The following is an 11,759-nucleotide window of genomic DNA, read 5'->3' as shown; positions in this document are numbered from 1 at the left end:
TGCCTCCTGATCTTGTTGGGAGTTATTTCCTTGTACAGATTTAGAATCAGTTCCTCTAATATTGTCCAAATGCGAATTGTGCATCTCTCTCTCGCCTGCACTCTCGAGAAAGAAAATTTAGACATTTTAAGAGAGTTCCAAAATTTTATGTAATGAATTCGGACAATAACAGATTTTTAGCATGTTCTCCAGCATTGGTTGAGGATGTTAATGTACAACAATATTCCGCATTAGATAGTACTGGAGTCTTAAAGTATCATCATTGGTTTGACATTTTTTGTTTGAAAGGTTCTTGTTATCTAACTTGTAGTTGTGATAGCAACTTTATTGTGCTCTTTAAAAAGTAAGGTCTTCCGACGCGATTACTTCCAATTGCTGTAGTTACAGTTACCAGCTGTAGTATAGTAACAGGAATACTTAATATTGCTGGTAACTTACATGTTACATAGTACAACAACCCAGTTGGTAATTTGCACATGTGGGGTAATTTACTCTATTCTGTGAGTTGAGCAAATGTTGTATTTGTCCACGTTTGTGTGTGTCAGAAATTAAGGATTAAATCAGTCTGACTTTCATTTCAGCAATATTTTATTAAATAACTTTTACAATATTTACACAATATGGCCTACTCGACTGACTTATGCATGAACTTACAATTAAAGAAATACAAAATAAGTAAGACAAAACTTACACCAAGAATGAGCGAGATGAACACATCTCTTCTTTATGTTAAGATTAATAAGGACTTGCAAAAACAAGAGCTGTCCAGTCTCCCCCAATGGGACTGTAAACACAAGGTCAGAAGAATCCAGGTGGCGTTCGTGTAGGCTCGACTTTCGAATGACTTTGGGATTTTCGACCAGAGATGACGTCATGAAGCAAGATCTACAACAATTTGATTTACTGTTGTGCGTGTGTATGTATGTGTGTGGGGGGGGAGGGGAGGAGGTTATGAGTCTATATATATTCCTTTATCAAGTGGGTTGTCATAGTGTTCTTCGGTGTGGACACCAAAATTATGATTTATGGTTCTCCGATCGAAGAGCGATGAAGTCGCGCCTACAAGAACGGGCACATGTAAACACAGCTTAACTTAGTATTTCCTTCCAAACAGCAGCTGAATAAGCGCTCACGAGCCCCTGACGGACCAGCGATAGCCTGACTTCTACTGAGCTTAATTAAACCAGAGTAATTACTTGGGACTCAAATGCGAAGAACCTAGAAAACAACGTCTGGATTTGTTCATGCTAATATGCATGCGCCGCTTTATATGTAACAGACTCGAGAACTTCAGAGCTCGATATTAGAATAAAATGAAAATCCACCTTCAAATGAAGTAAATCATTCATAAATTAAAATCCTTAACTAAAAAAAAAATCTTTATCGTGATAACATAAAACAACACACACGTATCTCGCCAGAAACTCGATGAAAATGTTCCCTAAGTAACGGAATGAAAAAAAATATAAAAAGAGGAGTCTCCAAGCCTAAGCCAGGCAAAGGGGAATCCTACACGGAACGCAATATATGGCAACAACACTCGAGGCACATACCAGGTAGTCTTTCCCGTCTAACAACCAGAAGGGGCTCCGGGCGGTGGCAGCTACCAGGCAACCCAAGCAATCAATTGTAAGATGTAGTGAGGCAAATATTGGAAGCTAGAAGCTAGCAACAGCAGGAGCACTTGGCGCTAATTTTGAGAAACTGTGCCCCTGACTATGTAAGGTCAGAACCGCTGGGGCTCACTGTAAGTGTCGTGAGATTACTGGGGGGAAAGATGGTACGTGAAATGTTGTGTGTTTGTATAGAGTGGATTTAAGCGGCAGAACTAGGTTTTGAATGATAGTACAGGATTATGAGCGGTAGGACTAGGCTGTGAATGATGGTACAAGATTATGAAAGGTAGGACTAGGGTATGAATGACAGTTAAAGACTATGAGCAGTAGTTCTAGGCTATGAATGATAGTACAAGACTATGAGCGGTAGTAGGCTATGAATGATAGTACAAGACTATGAGGAGTAGAACTAGGCTATGTATAATACCACAAGTCTATGAAGAGTGGCAATACAAGGGTACACATTCCATGTTAGTTTTGTCCAAATATGTCTTCTATTCTTTACGGATTAGGTTTACGTAAATTCTTCCGCTGATATAATCTTTAGGCCTAGTAGGTAGGCATCTGAAGACATCTGATATCGTCGCATGACCATCGACCGCAAATTGTCAACATAACAGCTAGCAGCAGAACATTACTCTGCCCAATAATGCTGTTCAGATTTTGGTCTCTTACAATGCCTTTGTGTCGATAATTCAAGCTTTCTTGGTTGATACATGTTTGCTTAACTATCCTAGTGATATTTTGATGACAATCCTTTCCACAAATCATGACATATAAAGATTAGGAAAGACTTAAAAAAACCCTCGGGAATCTACTTGTTTTTAGTGTGTTATGGATGCAAAAGAAGACCCTTGTTCTGTATTTAGGTTATATAAGTGTAGCGGACGTCTATTTACGCGAAGTGGAATGTAGAAAATATTACGCAACTTCGACCAAAATATTAGTAAAGGAAAATATGAACAAAATAAAAAGAATAAAATGGCAAGAGGAGCTTAAAAAGCGGAGTGGATTGTTAGCAAATTCTGCCAAATGCCAGACTTAAAACCCCTTTTATAACCGTCCTGGAGCCCGCAGGCGATTCAAAGACGCTAGACGAAATACTGATAATCCTATGACAGAATTCCTTATCAAAGTAAATACAAGACATTATTACATACAAGCGTTTATACATAGGCTATCATACAACTGCGGAATACGCAACAATGCAGCATGGCTTCCCATACACACCATCTTCTCCTCTAACGTTCATTTCGAACTACTGAAATGACGCAAGGAATTGTTGAGTTTCGTATTGGCAATGACATTTCTCGAATATCACGTCATAATCAAGCACTGGTATAACACAGTACACTCCTCCACTGCACTCGGCCGCACTGGGGCTACCTCCACTGCACTCGGCCGCACTGGGGCTAAAAATATTTGCAACGCAAAAGCCTGAAACAAGAGTGTTGGCAAGTACACAGTGATCAAGGAACACTGGGGAAAATCTCTACTTGACTTCAGGCTCCTATAGAGAGCTACGCTATTAGGCTATATACTAAGACAAGCTCGCCCGTTTTATAATGAAACATATGGACGTCAGAACAATCTGTCCATAATTTTCTCTACGGGTTCTTCACCCAAGGTGTAGGCCTACTTTGAGTCAACTAGAAGCATCCCATTTGTTGCTATAGAGAACGACTCACACCGGCATCATCTCTGAACTTGCATTAATCTACTCTAAAAATTATTTATATAAATTTGAAATGGTATATGTAATATTATTATTTTTGTGTTTACATAATGAAAGTAGCGTACTAAATACGCCATTTCGTAACGTATTAAATAGATACACAGATTTATATATATATACCGCTTCTCCGTGTATATACACCGAGAGTTTAAGTCTGGAATATGTTCAGGACTTAAGAATATTTGCTGGTTGGTCAACAAGTTTTTGCGGTGGCCTTAATAACCGTCCCGCGGTGATAGGCCTCAAGGCCAACACCACCACACCAAGCCTACTCTGTGCCTCAATCTGGATGACATCACTCAGGGATCTTCACGTCCAACATTAACTGTTTACTGTAGAATGAGAGACCTTTTGTATCTTATCATACTATGATACGAGTCGAGGGAAGACTGCAAGTTCCGCTGCTCTGACAGCCTAGTCTACAGTAGGTAATATTTTGTACTATTTATCTACTAATCTATAAACGTTTTTAAATTTTTATTGATGTTTGGACCATCAACATGATAACCTGTTGTATTTAAATTACAGCCGGCTGTATTTAAATGATAACCGGTTGTATTTTAAGTTTTTTTTTTTTTTTTTTTTTTACTTCGGTTCCTAGAGCAATATCTAATCTATGACCGGAGGTTCACTCTCGAGAAATGTAATCCGATTCATTAACTTTTACGAATTTAGAAAGTACAAGACACTCTGAATGGTGTAATTTAAGCATACTAGAATTCCATCTGTGATTACTTCCCGCATCGTGGCCAGGCCAGATGACTTGAAGTGATCCATGGCATCTCTGTCGGTCCCCCAGTGCGGCCCCAGTTCACTCACTCACACACACACACACACAAACACACACACACACACACACACACACACACACACACACACACACACACACACACACACACACACACACACACACACACTAGCCAAAACTCGTAAAAGCTCCAAAGTGTATTACTTTACGAACCTTCATACCAAGCTTTATACATTGTTCCAGTACCTTCTCAACGAATAATAAAAATACTCCAAATGTTGAGAACTTTTTTTCTTAAATTAAAATTGTAATTATTTACTACCTCTCTCATTTTTGGTTACCAAAAGAGGAGAGAAGATCATTTCCTTTATTGAACTATTTTCATCTTGCATTTTCAGAGCTTTCATTTGGTCGTTCTTCGCACATTTTTCATATTCACATTAATAAAAAAATATGACTTGTCCAAAAGGATTGTTTAAAAAACAAAAAATAATTAAATCACAGCACACATGGAGCTTCTTTTGAACAATGTTTTGCGCTATTGTTCACTCTTTTTGCACTCTTGTTTCACTCATATATATATATATTTATTTGTAGAGTAGGGGTAGAGAGTGGTTAATGGAGACATTTGTTTTTTTTTTTGCCCTGGCGCAATATGGCAGCGCCTGGGATGCTCTCGGACGCAGGTTCGAACCTCCGTCACGGCCCTTGTGGATTTGTTCTCTTGTGGCGTAGAGTTCGGCAACACCCACTGTAGGGGTGATGTGGTCAGTCGTGGCGCCGCTGATGGCAGCTGGTGCTGGTGTTCCAGGCACGAGTTATGGCTTTGATTTTCCTCCTCATCCTTCGTCCTACTATTGAATTCTACCCTGGAAAGAGAAAATTAAATTATAAATATGTAAATCACGAATAATGATACATAAATTTTACAGCTTTTACATATATATATTGATATATCGTGCTGCATAATTAAACTAACTATATAAGACATGACATTAGTTAGTATAGCATATATACTATATATGCTATACTAATATACTATATATGCTATATATACTATAGCATATACACTATATGCTATATATGCTATAGCATATATACTATATATGCTATATATACTATAGCATATATACTATACTATATGCTATATATGCTATAGCATATATACTATATATGCTATACTAACTAATGTGTAATAAGGAACATCACGTGTGAAATTCTATTAACAAAATGTTTCCAAATTAAATATGACAATAATCAAAACAATATGACCATAAATCATTAAATAATTGGGTCTCTGATTAACTGCAAACTGTCATTCAACTGCACAGATTTGCAATATGCGAGACACGAGCAAATAATGACTTTCCATTTCAAAAATTAAGTACAAAATGTAAAATAAAACTGTTGATGGTTTGATATTTTAGTGTTCAAAAAAGGTTTTGTGTATATATCAACCCGTCCTCGGGGTTTGCCAGTCACGCAACGGGCGGCCCCGAACACGCATTCATAAATGTTAACGTACTGTGGATTTAACATCTGCAGTCAACCCCTTACCCACCACACACACACACACACACACACACACACACACACACACACACACACACACACACACACACACACACACACACACACACACACACACACCTTCCCCGTCTCTCCACATCGCTGTAACAAATTTCAATACAGAATGTCTTCACTGTAAACATCTTTACACCATCTACATCCCCCCCACACACACTCCCTCATATCACCCACATACACCCTCCCCCATGTCCTATCTTCCATCCCATCTCCTCCCAGCACACACACACGCCCCGTCACCTCTCCCCCTGCAAACACCCGGCCTTCCCCCGTCCCCTCTTCCCCCTGCTCAGTGTTCAACCTTGAATAGTACCTTGAATGCTCTTGAATAGTACATCGCATTTTGACGTATAAAACCTAGAAGGCCAAAAACTGACGTGCTAAATATCACAGCTGCTCTCAAAATTGACAATGTCCAGTCGTCTTCTATGTGTGCGTCCTCTGTTAGGTTCGGCCACTTTGGTAATGGTGTGGAGGTGGGGGGGCACTGGCGTCGTGTTCCCCTTAAGGGTGGCACAGGGCCGACCTCCGAGCCCCCTTATGACACTCCCGATAAAATCACCATTAACCCTGGAGTTTAATGAGCCTAGCCCCAAGCATCTGGCCTCGAACCTTGAACAGGCAGATAGATTGATTGATAAAGATTAAGTCACCCTAGAGTTGGGCACGGGCATGAATACCCCGTAACCCTTTTTATGTTTGTTGTTTTAGATTTGGCTACTCAGAACGAAATGTCCATGTAGCACGGGCTATGGTGAGCCCGTAAACCATGTTTATGAGGAAGGGCTGTGCATATAGGCCTATGTTAGGTCAGGTAGTTTGGTTGTTGTTATACATTCAGCTACTCGGAAGCACGGGCTATGGTGAGCCCGTAGTGGACTTACCTGGCACAGGAGTGGTGCTCTGCGGGTAGTTTGGGCAGGTGAAGTGACAGCACGACCTGAAAGTGACTGAAGCACGTCTGATGCTAATAGGTTAAGACAAGTCACACACTTATCTCGACCCATTTTCAGGAACACTTGCCAGACTCTCCTTAATCCAACAGTTGACGCGTGTATGAAGAAACTTTACACATGACTCAAGTTACAGCCCCGCTCCTGTGCCAAGTAAGTCCACTACGGGCTCACCACAGCCCGTGCTACTTGGAACTTTTTTGTTCCAAGTAGCGAATTTTAAACACCAACCTACATATAACAGGCCAGGCCACAGGAGGCCTGGTCGACGACCGGGCCGCGGGGACACTAAGCCCCGGAAGCACCTCAAGGTAACCTCAGGTAACTCCCAAATTACGCTCAAACTTTTCTTAAAACAGTTCTTCCATCTCTTCCTATGTTCGAATTGCTTCTCTAAATACTTCACCCTCGTACTGTAAATACCAATAATTGCCAAAACTGAACAGTAGTAGTAGGCATCCATCAGTCTCAGGAGACTATGGAGTTGCGCTCTGGTTGTCGGTCTGGAGTGGCCTCACCAGGGCACAAAGCCAGGATAGGTTGATATGGGGGAGAAGCTGTTACCCAAGCAGCAGGTCCCCCCTCTCCACAAAGTATTAACAAAATGGACAAAACTGAATTAAGTATTAATTTATAATTAAGTAAATAACGTTTTTTGGATTACATGACGCCAAACAAGCATGCATAGATTTATACATACACAGTATGTGCAAATTTATACATACACAGTATGTGCAAATTTATACATAAACAGTATGTATAAATTTATGCATGCGTGTTTGGCGGCAGCTCGAACGAGCACAGACAGAGGACGCAGGCTGCTGCTCCTTTGTCTGCAGGTATTAAGAGGATCCTCATCCTGCAGGACACCGAGCTGCTCCTGGCGGCCTTCCTCATACACCCACACCACGATTATCCCCCCCCCCCCCCACCCTCCTGGTGACTATGTGTACACGCACGCGCGCGCACACATCGCACTAGACAACTGGTGGCTAGGAAAAACGGGATCCAAAGAGCTAGAACTCGATCCTGCAGGCACAACAAATAGGCGAGTACATTGATGAATATGTACACGTGAACCGTCCTTGTTAATGACGATCACAGCAACACCATCTGTCTGTCACTTGTGAAAGTGCTCAATACTAACAGCCCCACAGCCACAGCCACACACACACACACACACACACACACACACACACACACACAGCTCCAGTAGGCTATAACACACAATAAACAGTTAACCAACAGGGGCAACATAAACTCACAACACATTAAAACACATCCACAACACAGGTAACACACACACACAGGATGACACATTCACGGCCAGCAAACCCAGGCATCAAGGCGTGTCACAATCGACTTGAGAATGGTCCAGGACGGACCGAAACGTCGTCGTCCCTTCAATTTCTAGTGTGTGGTCTGGTCAACAGTGTACCCACTCACTGGGGAAACTCCGCCATGTTAAGTGGAGACCTATAATACATTTACAAAATAATTAGAACTACTGTAGTGCCAATATACAACAACGAGGAAGGAAAAAAACAGCAAATAAACTCAGATCGGTATAAAAAAAAGGATTGCCTTTCCTCCCCCCCCCCACACCAACAAGCACACACCCCCACCAATCAACGCCCCCCCCCCCCCACGCCAACATACGCTACCCCCCGCCCCAACAATCCATCAAGGACCGCAGGTGATGCAGGTGTGCTGCCACACCTGCTGAAGCATCAACACGGGAGGGAGGGGAGCCCATGTTGACCAAAATCGATATGGCGGATTAAAAATTTGTGGAACGCTAGGCTGGGAAAGGTTGGAGGGTAGGGAGGGGGGGGGGGTTGTTGTGGTGGTTGTTGTTGGGGTGGTGGTTAGTTGTTAGGGGGGGGTGTTGTGGTGGGGGGGTTAGTTGCTGGGGGGGGGGGAGGGATGGTCGGCCAGGCTGGTACAACTCGTTTTAGATGTTCGAATTAGATTTTGTGAAGCTTATTTCATAACTGTACAAGATAAATGGGTATTTACAACTGGTGTGTGTGGTAACTGTGCCGGCGCAGTAGAGTGCTTGCTGGCTCTGTAAGTTTGTTTACAAGTGGGATGTGTGACGCCATCTTCCCGCTGTTGCTACCCTGTCCCACAGCCTTCCGTGTCCGTGTGTGTGTCTCTTGTATCGTATCGGCGTGGGCGAGTGTGTGTGTGTGTCTGGCGTGAACAAAAACAGTGATTGGGTGTATGTATTGTGTAGTGTGGGCGAACTGACGCAGCCCTGACCGTGTGGGGTGTTTCCTGTGGACCCCGACCCCAGGTGTCGCCGCTGCCTGCATCACTGCTTCACCCACCAGTCAGTCTCGACGACTCCATGTTCACCTGAGCGTCATGTGCCACTGCCAGAGATCAGAATGGAAATTTGGCCACGGGTGTGACCTGTCCCCACGATGGACAGAGGCTGAGGGCGGAGGCTGGGTGCACACATCCCACTCACATAATGGGTGGACAGTCGAAGTAATGGAAGGTTTACTTACGTGTCCCTGAGCGGGCAGTCAGCAAAGAACACGTGTTATACACTGAAAAGACGAAATCGTGGAAGTCGCGTAGATTTGACAAAGAATTCAACCGATATGAAAGTTAAAGAAAAACCAGCTACAAGGCTACCAGACGTGGCAGAGAGCTGGACCTCTGATGGGCAGGTACAGGCCGGACAAAGGGACATGCTAGCCACACAGTGAACTGCTACACGATCCACACACACAACTTGGTGCACCTTGGGACCCTCAGACACAATACAAGTCCAACAGCATTTGTGTGTACCCTAAACTCTCTGAAAGGTCAAGAGAGAGAGAGAGAGGTTAATGCGGGTAAATTAAGGTATCCCATCTCGCAGGATGACCTGTCAAAGAGGCATGGAATATACTAGCCAGTGCTAGCGATCTTTGTATATATTATGAGGACATGTTCCAGAGCTCGTGGATGGATGAAGCAACACCAGCAGGGCAAAAAAAGAGATCTAATGACTGGACATTCAGTGATATAATATTGGCGACTATGACCAAGGTCACTTTCCCAAGAGTAGACAGGTAGAGAGAGTGGTTCCCGGCACCTGTCTGCCACAAGGTACGGTAATCACATTGGTGGAGGCTTTCCTCCTCCGCACATACAAATGTCACATCTGAATAAAAATTTAAAAACTGGTCCTTTCAGGTCCTGTGTGTATCTTGGTTCTCTCGCGTCGGAGGGTAGAGGGAATTGTCAGGAGAAAGCGTCAAGGCATTACGACTATATAGCACTTAGAAGGGATCAAGACAAGGATTTGGGATGGGACGGAGGGAAGGAATGGTGCCCAGCCACTTAAGACGGTCGGGGATTGAACGCCGACCTGCATGAAGCGAGACCGTCGCTCTACCGTCCAGCGTGAGGGTAAAGCGACCTATGACAGAGCCGTGTGGTGGTGGGGCGGCCTGGCCACCTCGGCTACATCCTCAATTAAACTGTTTGTCATCATCATTACTTAAGTTTGTATGAGATGTTATTCGTAAGAGATAAAAGGAAGAGGTGAGATGTTATTCGTAAGAGATAAGAGGAAGAGATGAGATGTTATTCGTAAGAGATAAGAGGAAGAGATGAGATGTTATTCGTAAGAATCTTATGTTCCGGCCAACGAGCAGGGGCCACGATTCATCAAACATTAGTGTTACTACTTACGAAACATGTACATCTTTCCTTAATCATGCGGCTTTGAATACATTTATCAAACAGTTTACCAGCTCTGACACTTTACAAGCCAAGGTTATTACTGGTGTAAACTACCCCGTTAGGTGCTTCGCAGTTTATAAACTATTCAATAAATGTGAAGAGATCCGTTACGATGAGGAAATATGTACAGGTTTCAACAGTATTTGATGATGATGTTGATGTTATAGCAACTCGGAACAAGTTCCAAGTAGCACGGGCTATGGTGAGCCCGTAACTTACCTGGCACAGGAGCGGGGCTGTAACTTGGAATCCAAAGCGCTGTCCACTCAGCTGGCTGAACCACCCTGTCGTGGGGCAACCCGTTCTCGTTCTCGCACTTTCGTACTTAACCTATACCTATAATAGGTTAAGCAATAATTGTAATTACGAAGCAATAAGATGCTTATCTTAACATACTAAGAAGGTTAGGTAAGGTCGGTGTTTTCTATGAAGCTTTTCAAGGTAAACTAAAATATTCACAATAAATTAGTATGTCACATATGCATTCATTTAATAAGTCAATAATGACTGTACGAAAGTGCGAGAACGGGTTGCGTGGGGGAGGCGCCCGTGTAAGACTCACAGGGAAGAGCAGCGAGCAGTGTTGGCGGGTGTGCCAAGGAGTGGGTGTAATATCGACGCTCATGTGACGCGGAAGACAATTGTATCTTCCGGTTCTCCCGCTTCGGTAAGAGCTGGAGTCTCATTACTCATCTTGGTGATGGGTATGGTGGACACTTGTGATGGGTGATGAGTTGCCCATGATACTTGTATACCTGGAGAGGCTTCCTGGAGTTATTCAACTCCCCCTAATTCGGCGGGGCCAGATTCACGAAGCAGTTAAGCAAGCACTTACGAACCTGTCCATCTTTTCTCAATCTTTGGCGGCTTTGTTTACAATTATTCAACACTTAATGAGCTCCGAAGCACCAGGAGGCTGTTTATAACAATAACAACAGTTGATTGGAAGTTTCCATGCTTGTAAACTGTTTAATAAATGTAACCAAAGCCGTCAAAGATTACACGTTCGTAAGTACTAGCGTAACTGCTTCGTAAATCTGGGCCCCTGGAAGTCAAGATAAGCTGGGATGCCATTGAGAGATAAGCTGCATTCCAACGGCAAGTCCAATTTAATTTAGAGGGTGAACGCAGTTTTACCCCTCTCAGCAAGCAAAGGATATATATGCTTACTAGTAACGCAGCCTTTGCTTGCTAGTAACGCTCGCTGGCCTCTCGAGAGCACAAAATAATCGATCTCTGAGCAATGTTCAGGATGTTGAACCTCTCGTGAATTGAATGCAAGGTCGTGTGGCCTTTAATAATTCTCCCTACTGTAGTTGGACCGAGATATAACAAGTCGAACCTGACCCCCGGGCCGGGCTCGGGGAATAGAACTC

At 43.1% G+C, this 11,759-nt stretch overlaps 1 long non-coding RNA gene across 1 annotated transcript; it reads right to left on the bottom strand.

Moving 5' to 3' along the window:
* Positions 1-570: 570 nt before the first annotated feature.
* LOC138370614 (uncharacterized) lies at positions 571-4,973 on the bottom strand. The gene is made up of 2 exons (XR_011230178.1): positions 3,003-4,973; positions 571-2,972 (listed from the first exon to the last, which is right to left on the bottom strand). It is a non-coding gene; the product is annotated as an uncharacterized lncRNA (long non-coding RNA).
* Between the last annotated feature and the right edge of the window lie 6,786 nt (positions 4,974-11,759).

The sequence above is a fragment of the Procambarus clarkii genome, chromosome 32 (assembly GCF_040958095.1).
Source record: "Procambarus clarkii isolate CNS0578487 chromosome 32, FALCON_Pclarkii_2.0, whole genome shotgun sequence".
Lineage (NCBI taxonomy): Eukaryota > Metazoa > Arthropoda > Malacostraca > Decapoda > Cambaridae > Procambarus > Procambarus clarkii.
Note: the sequence above shows the minus strand (reverse complement) of the source record. Positions and strands in the feature narration are given on the sequence as shown.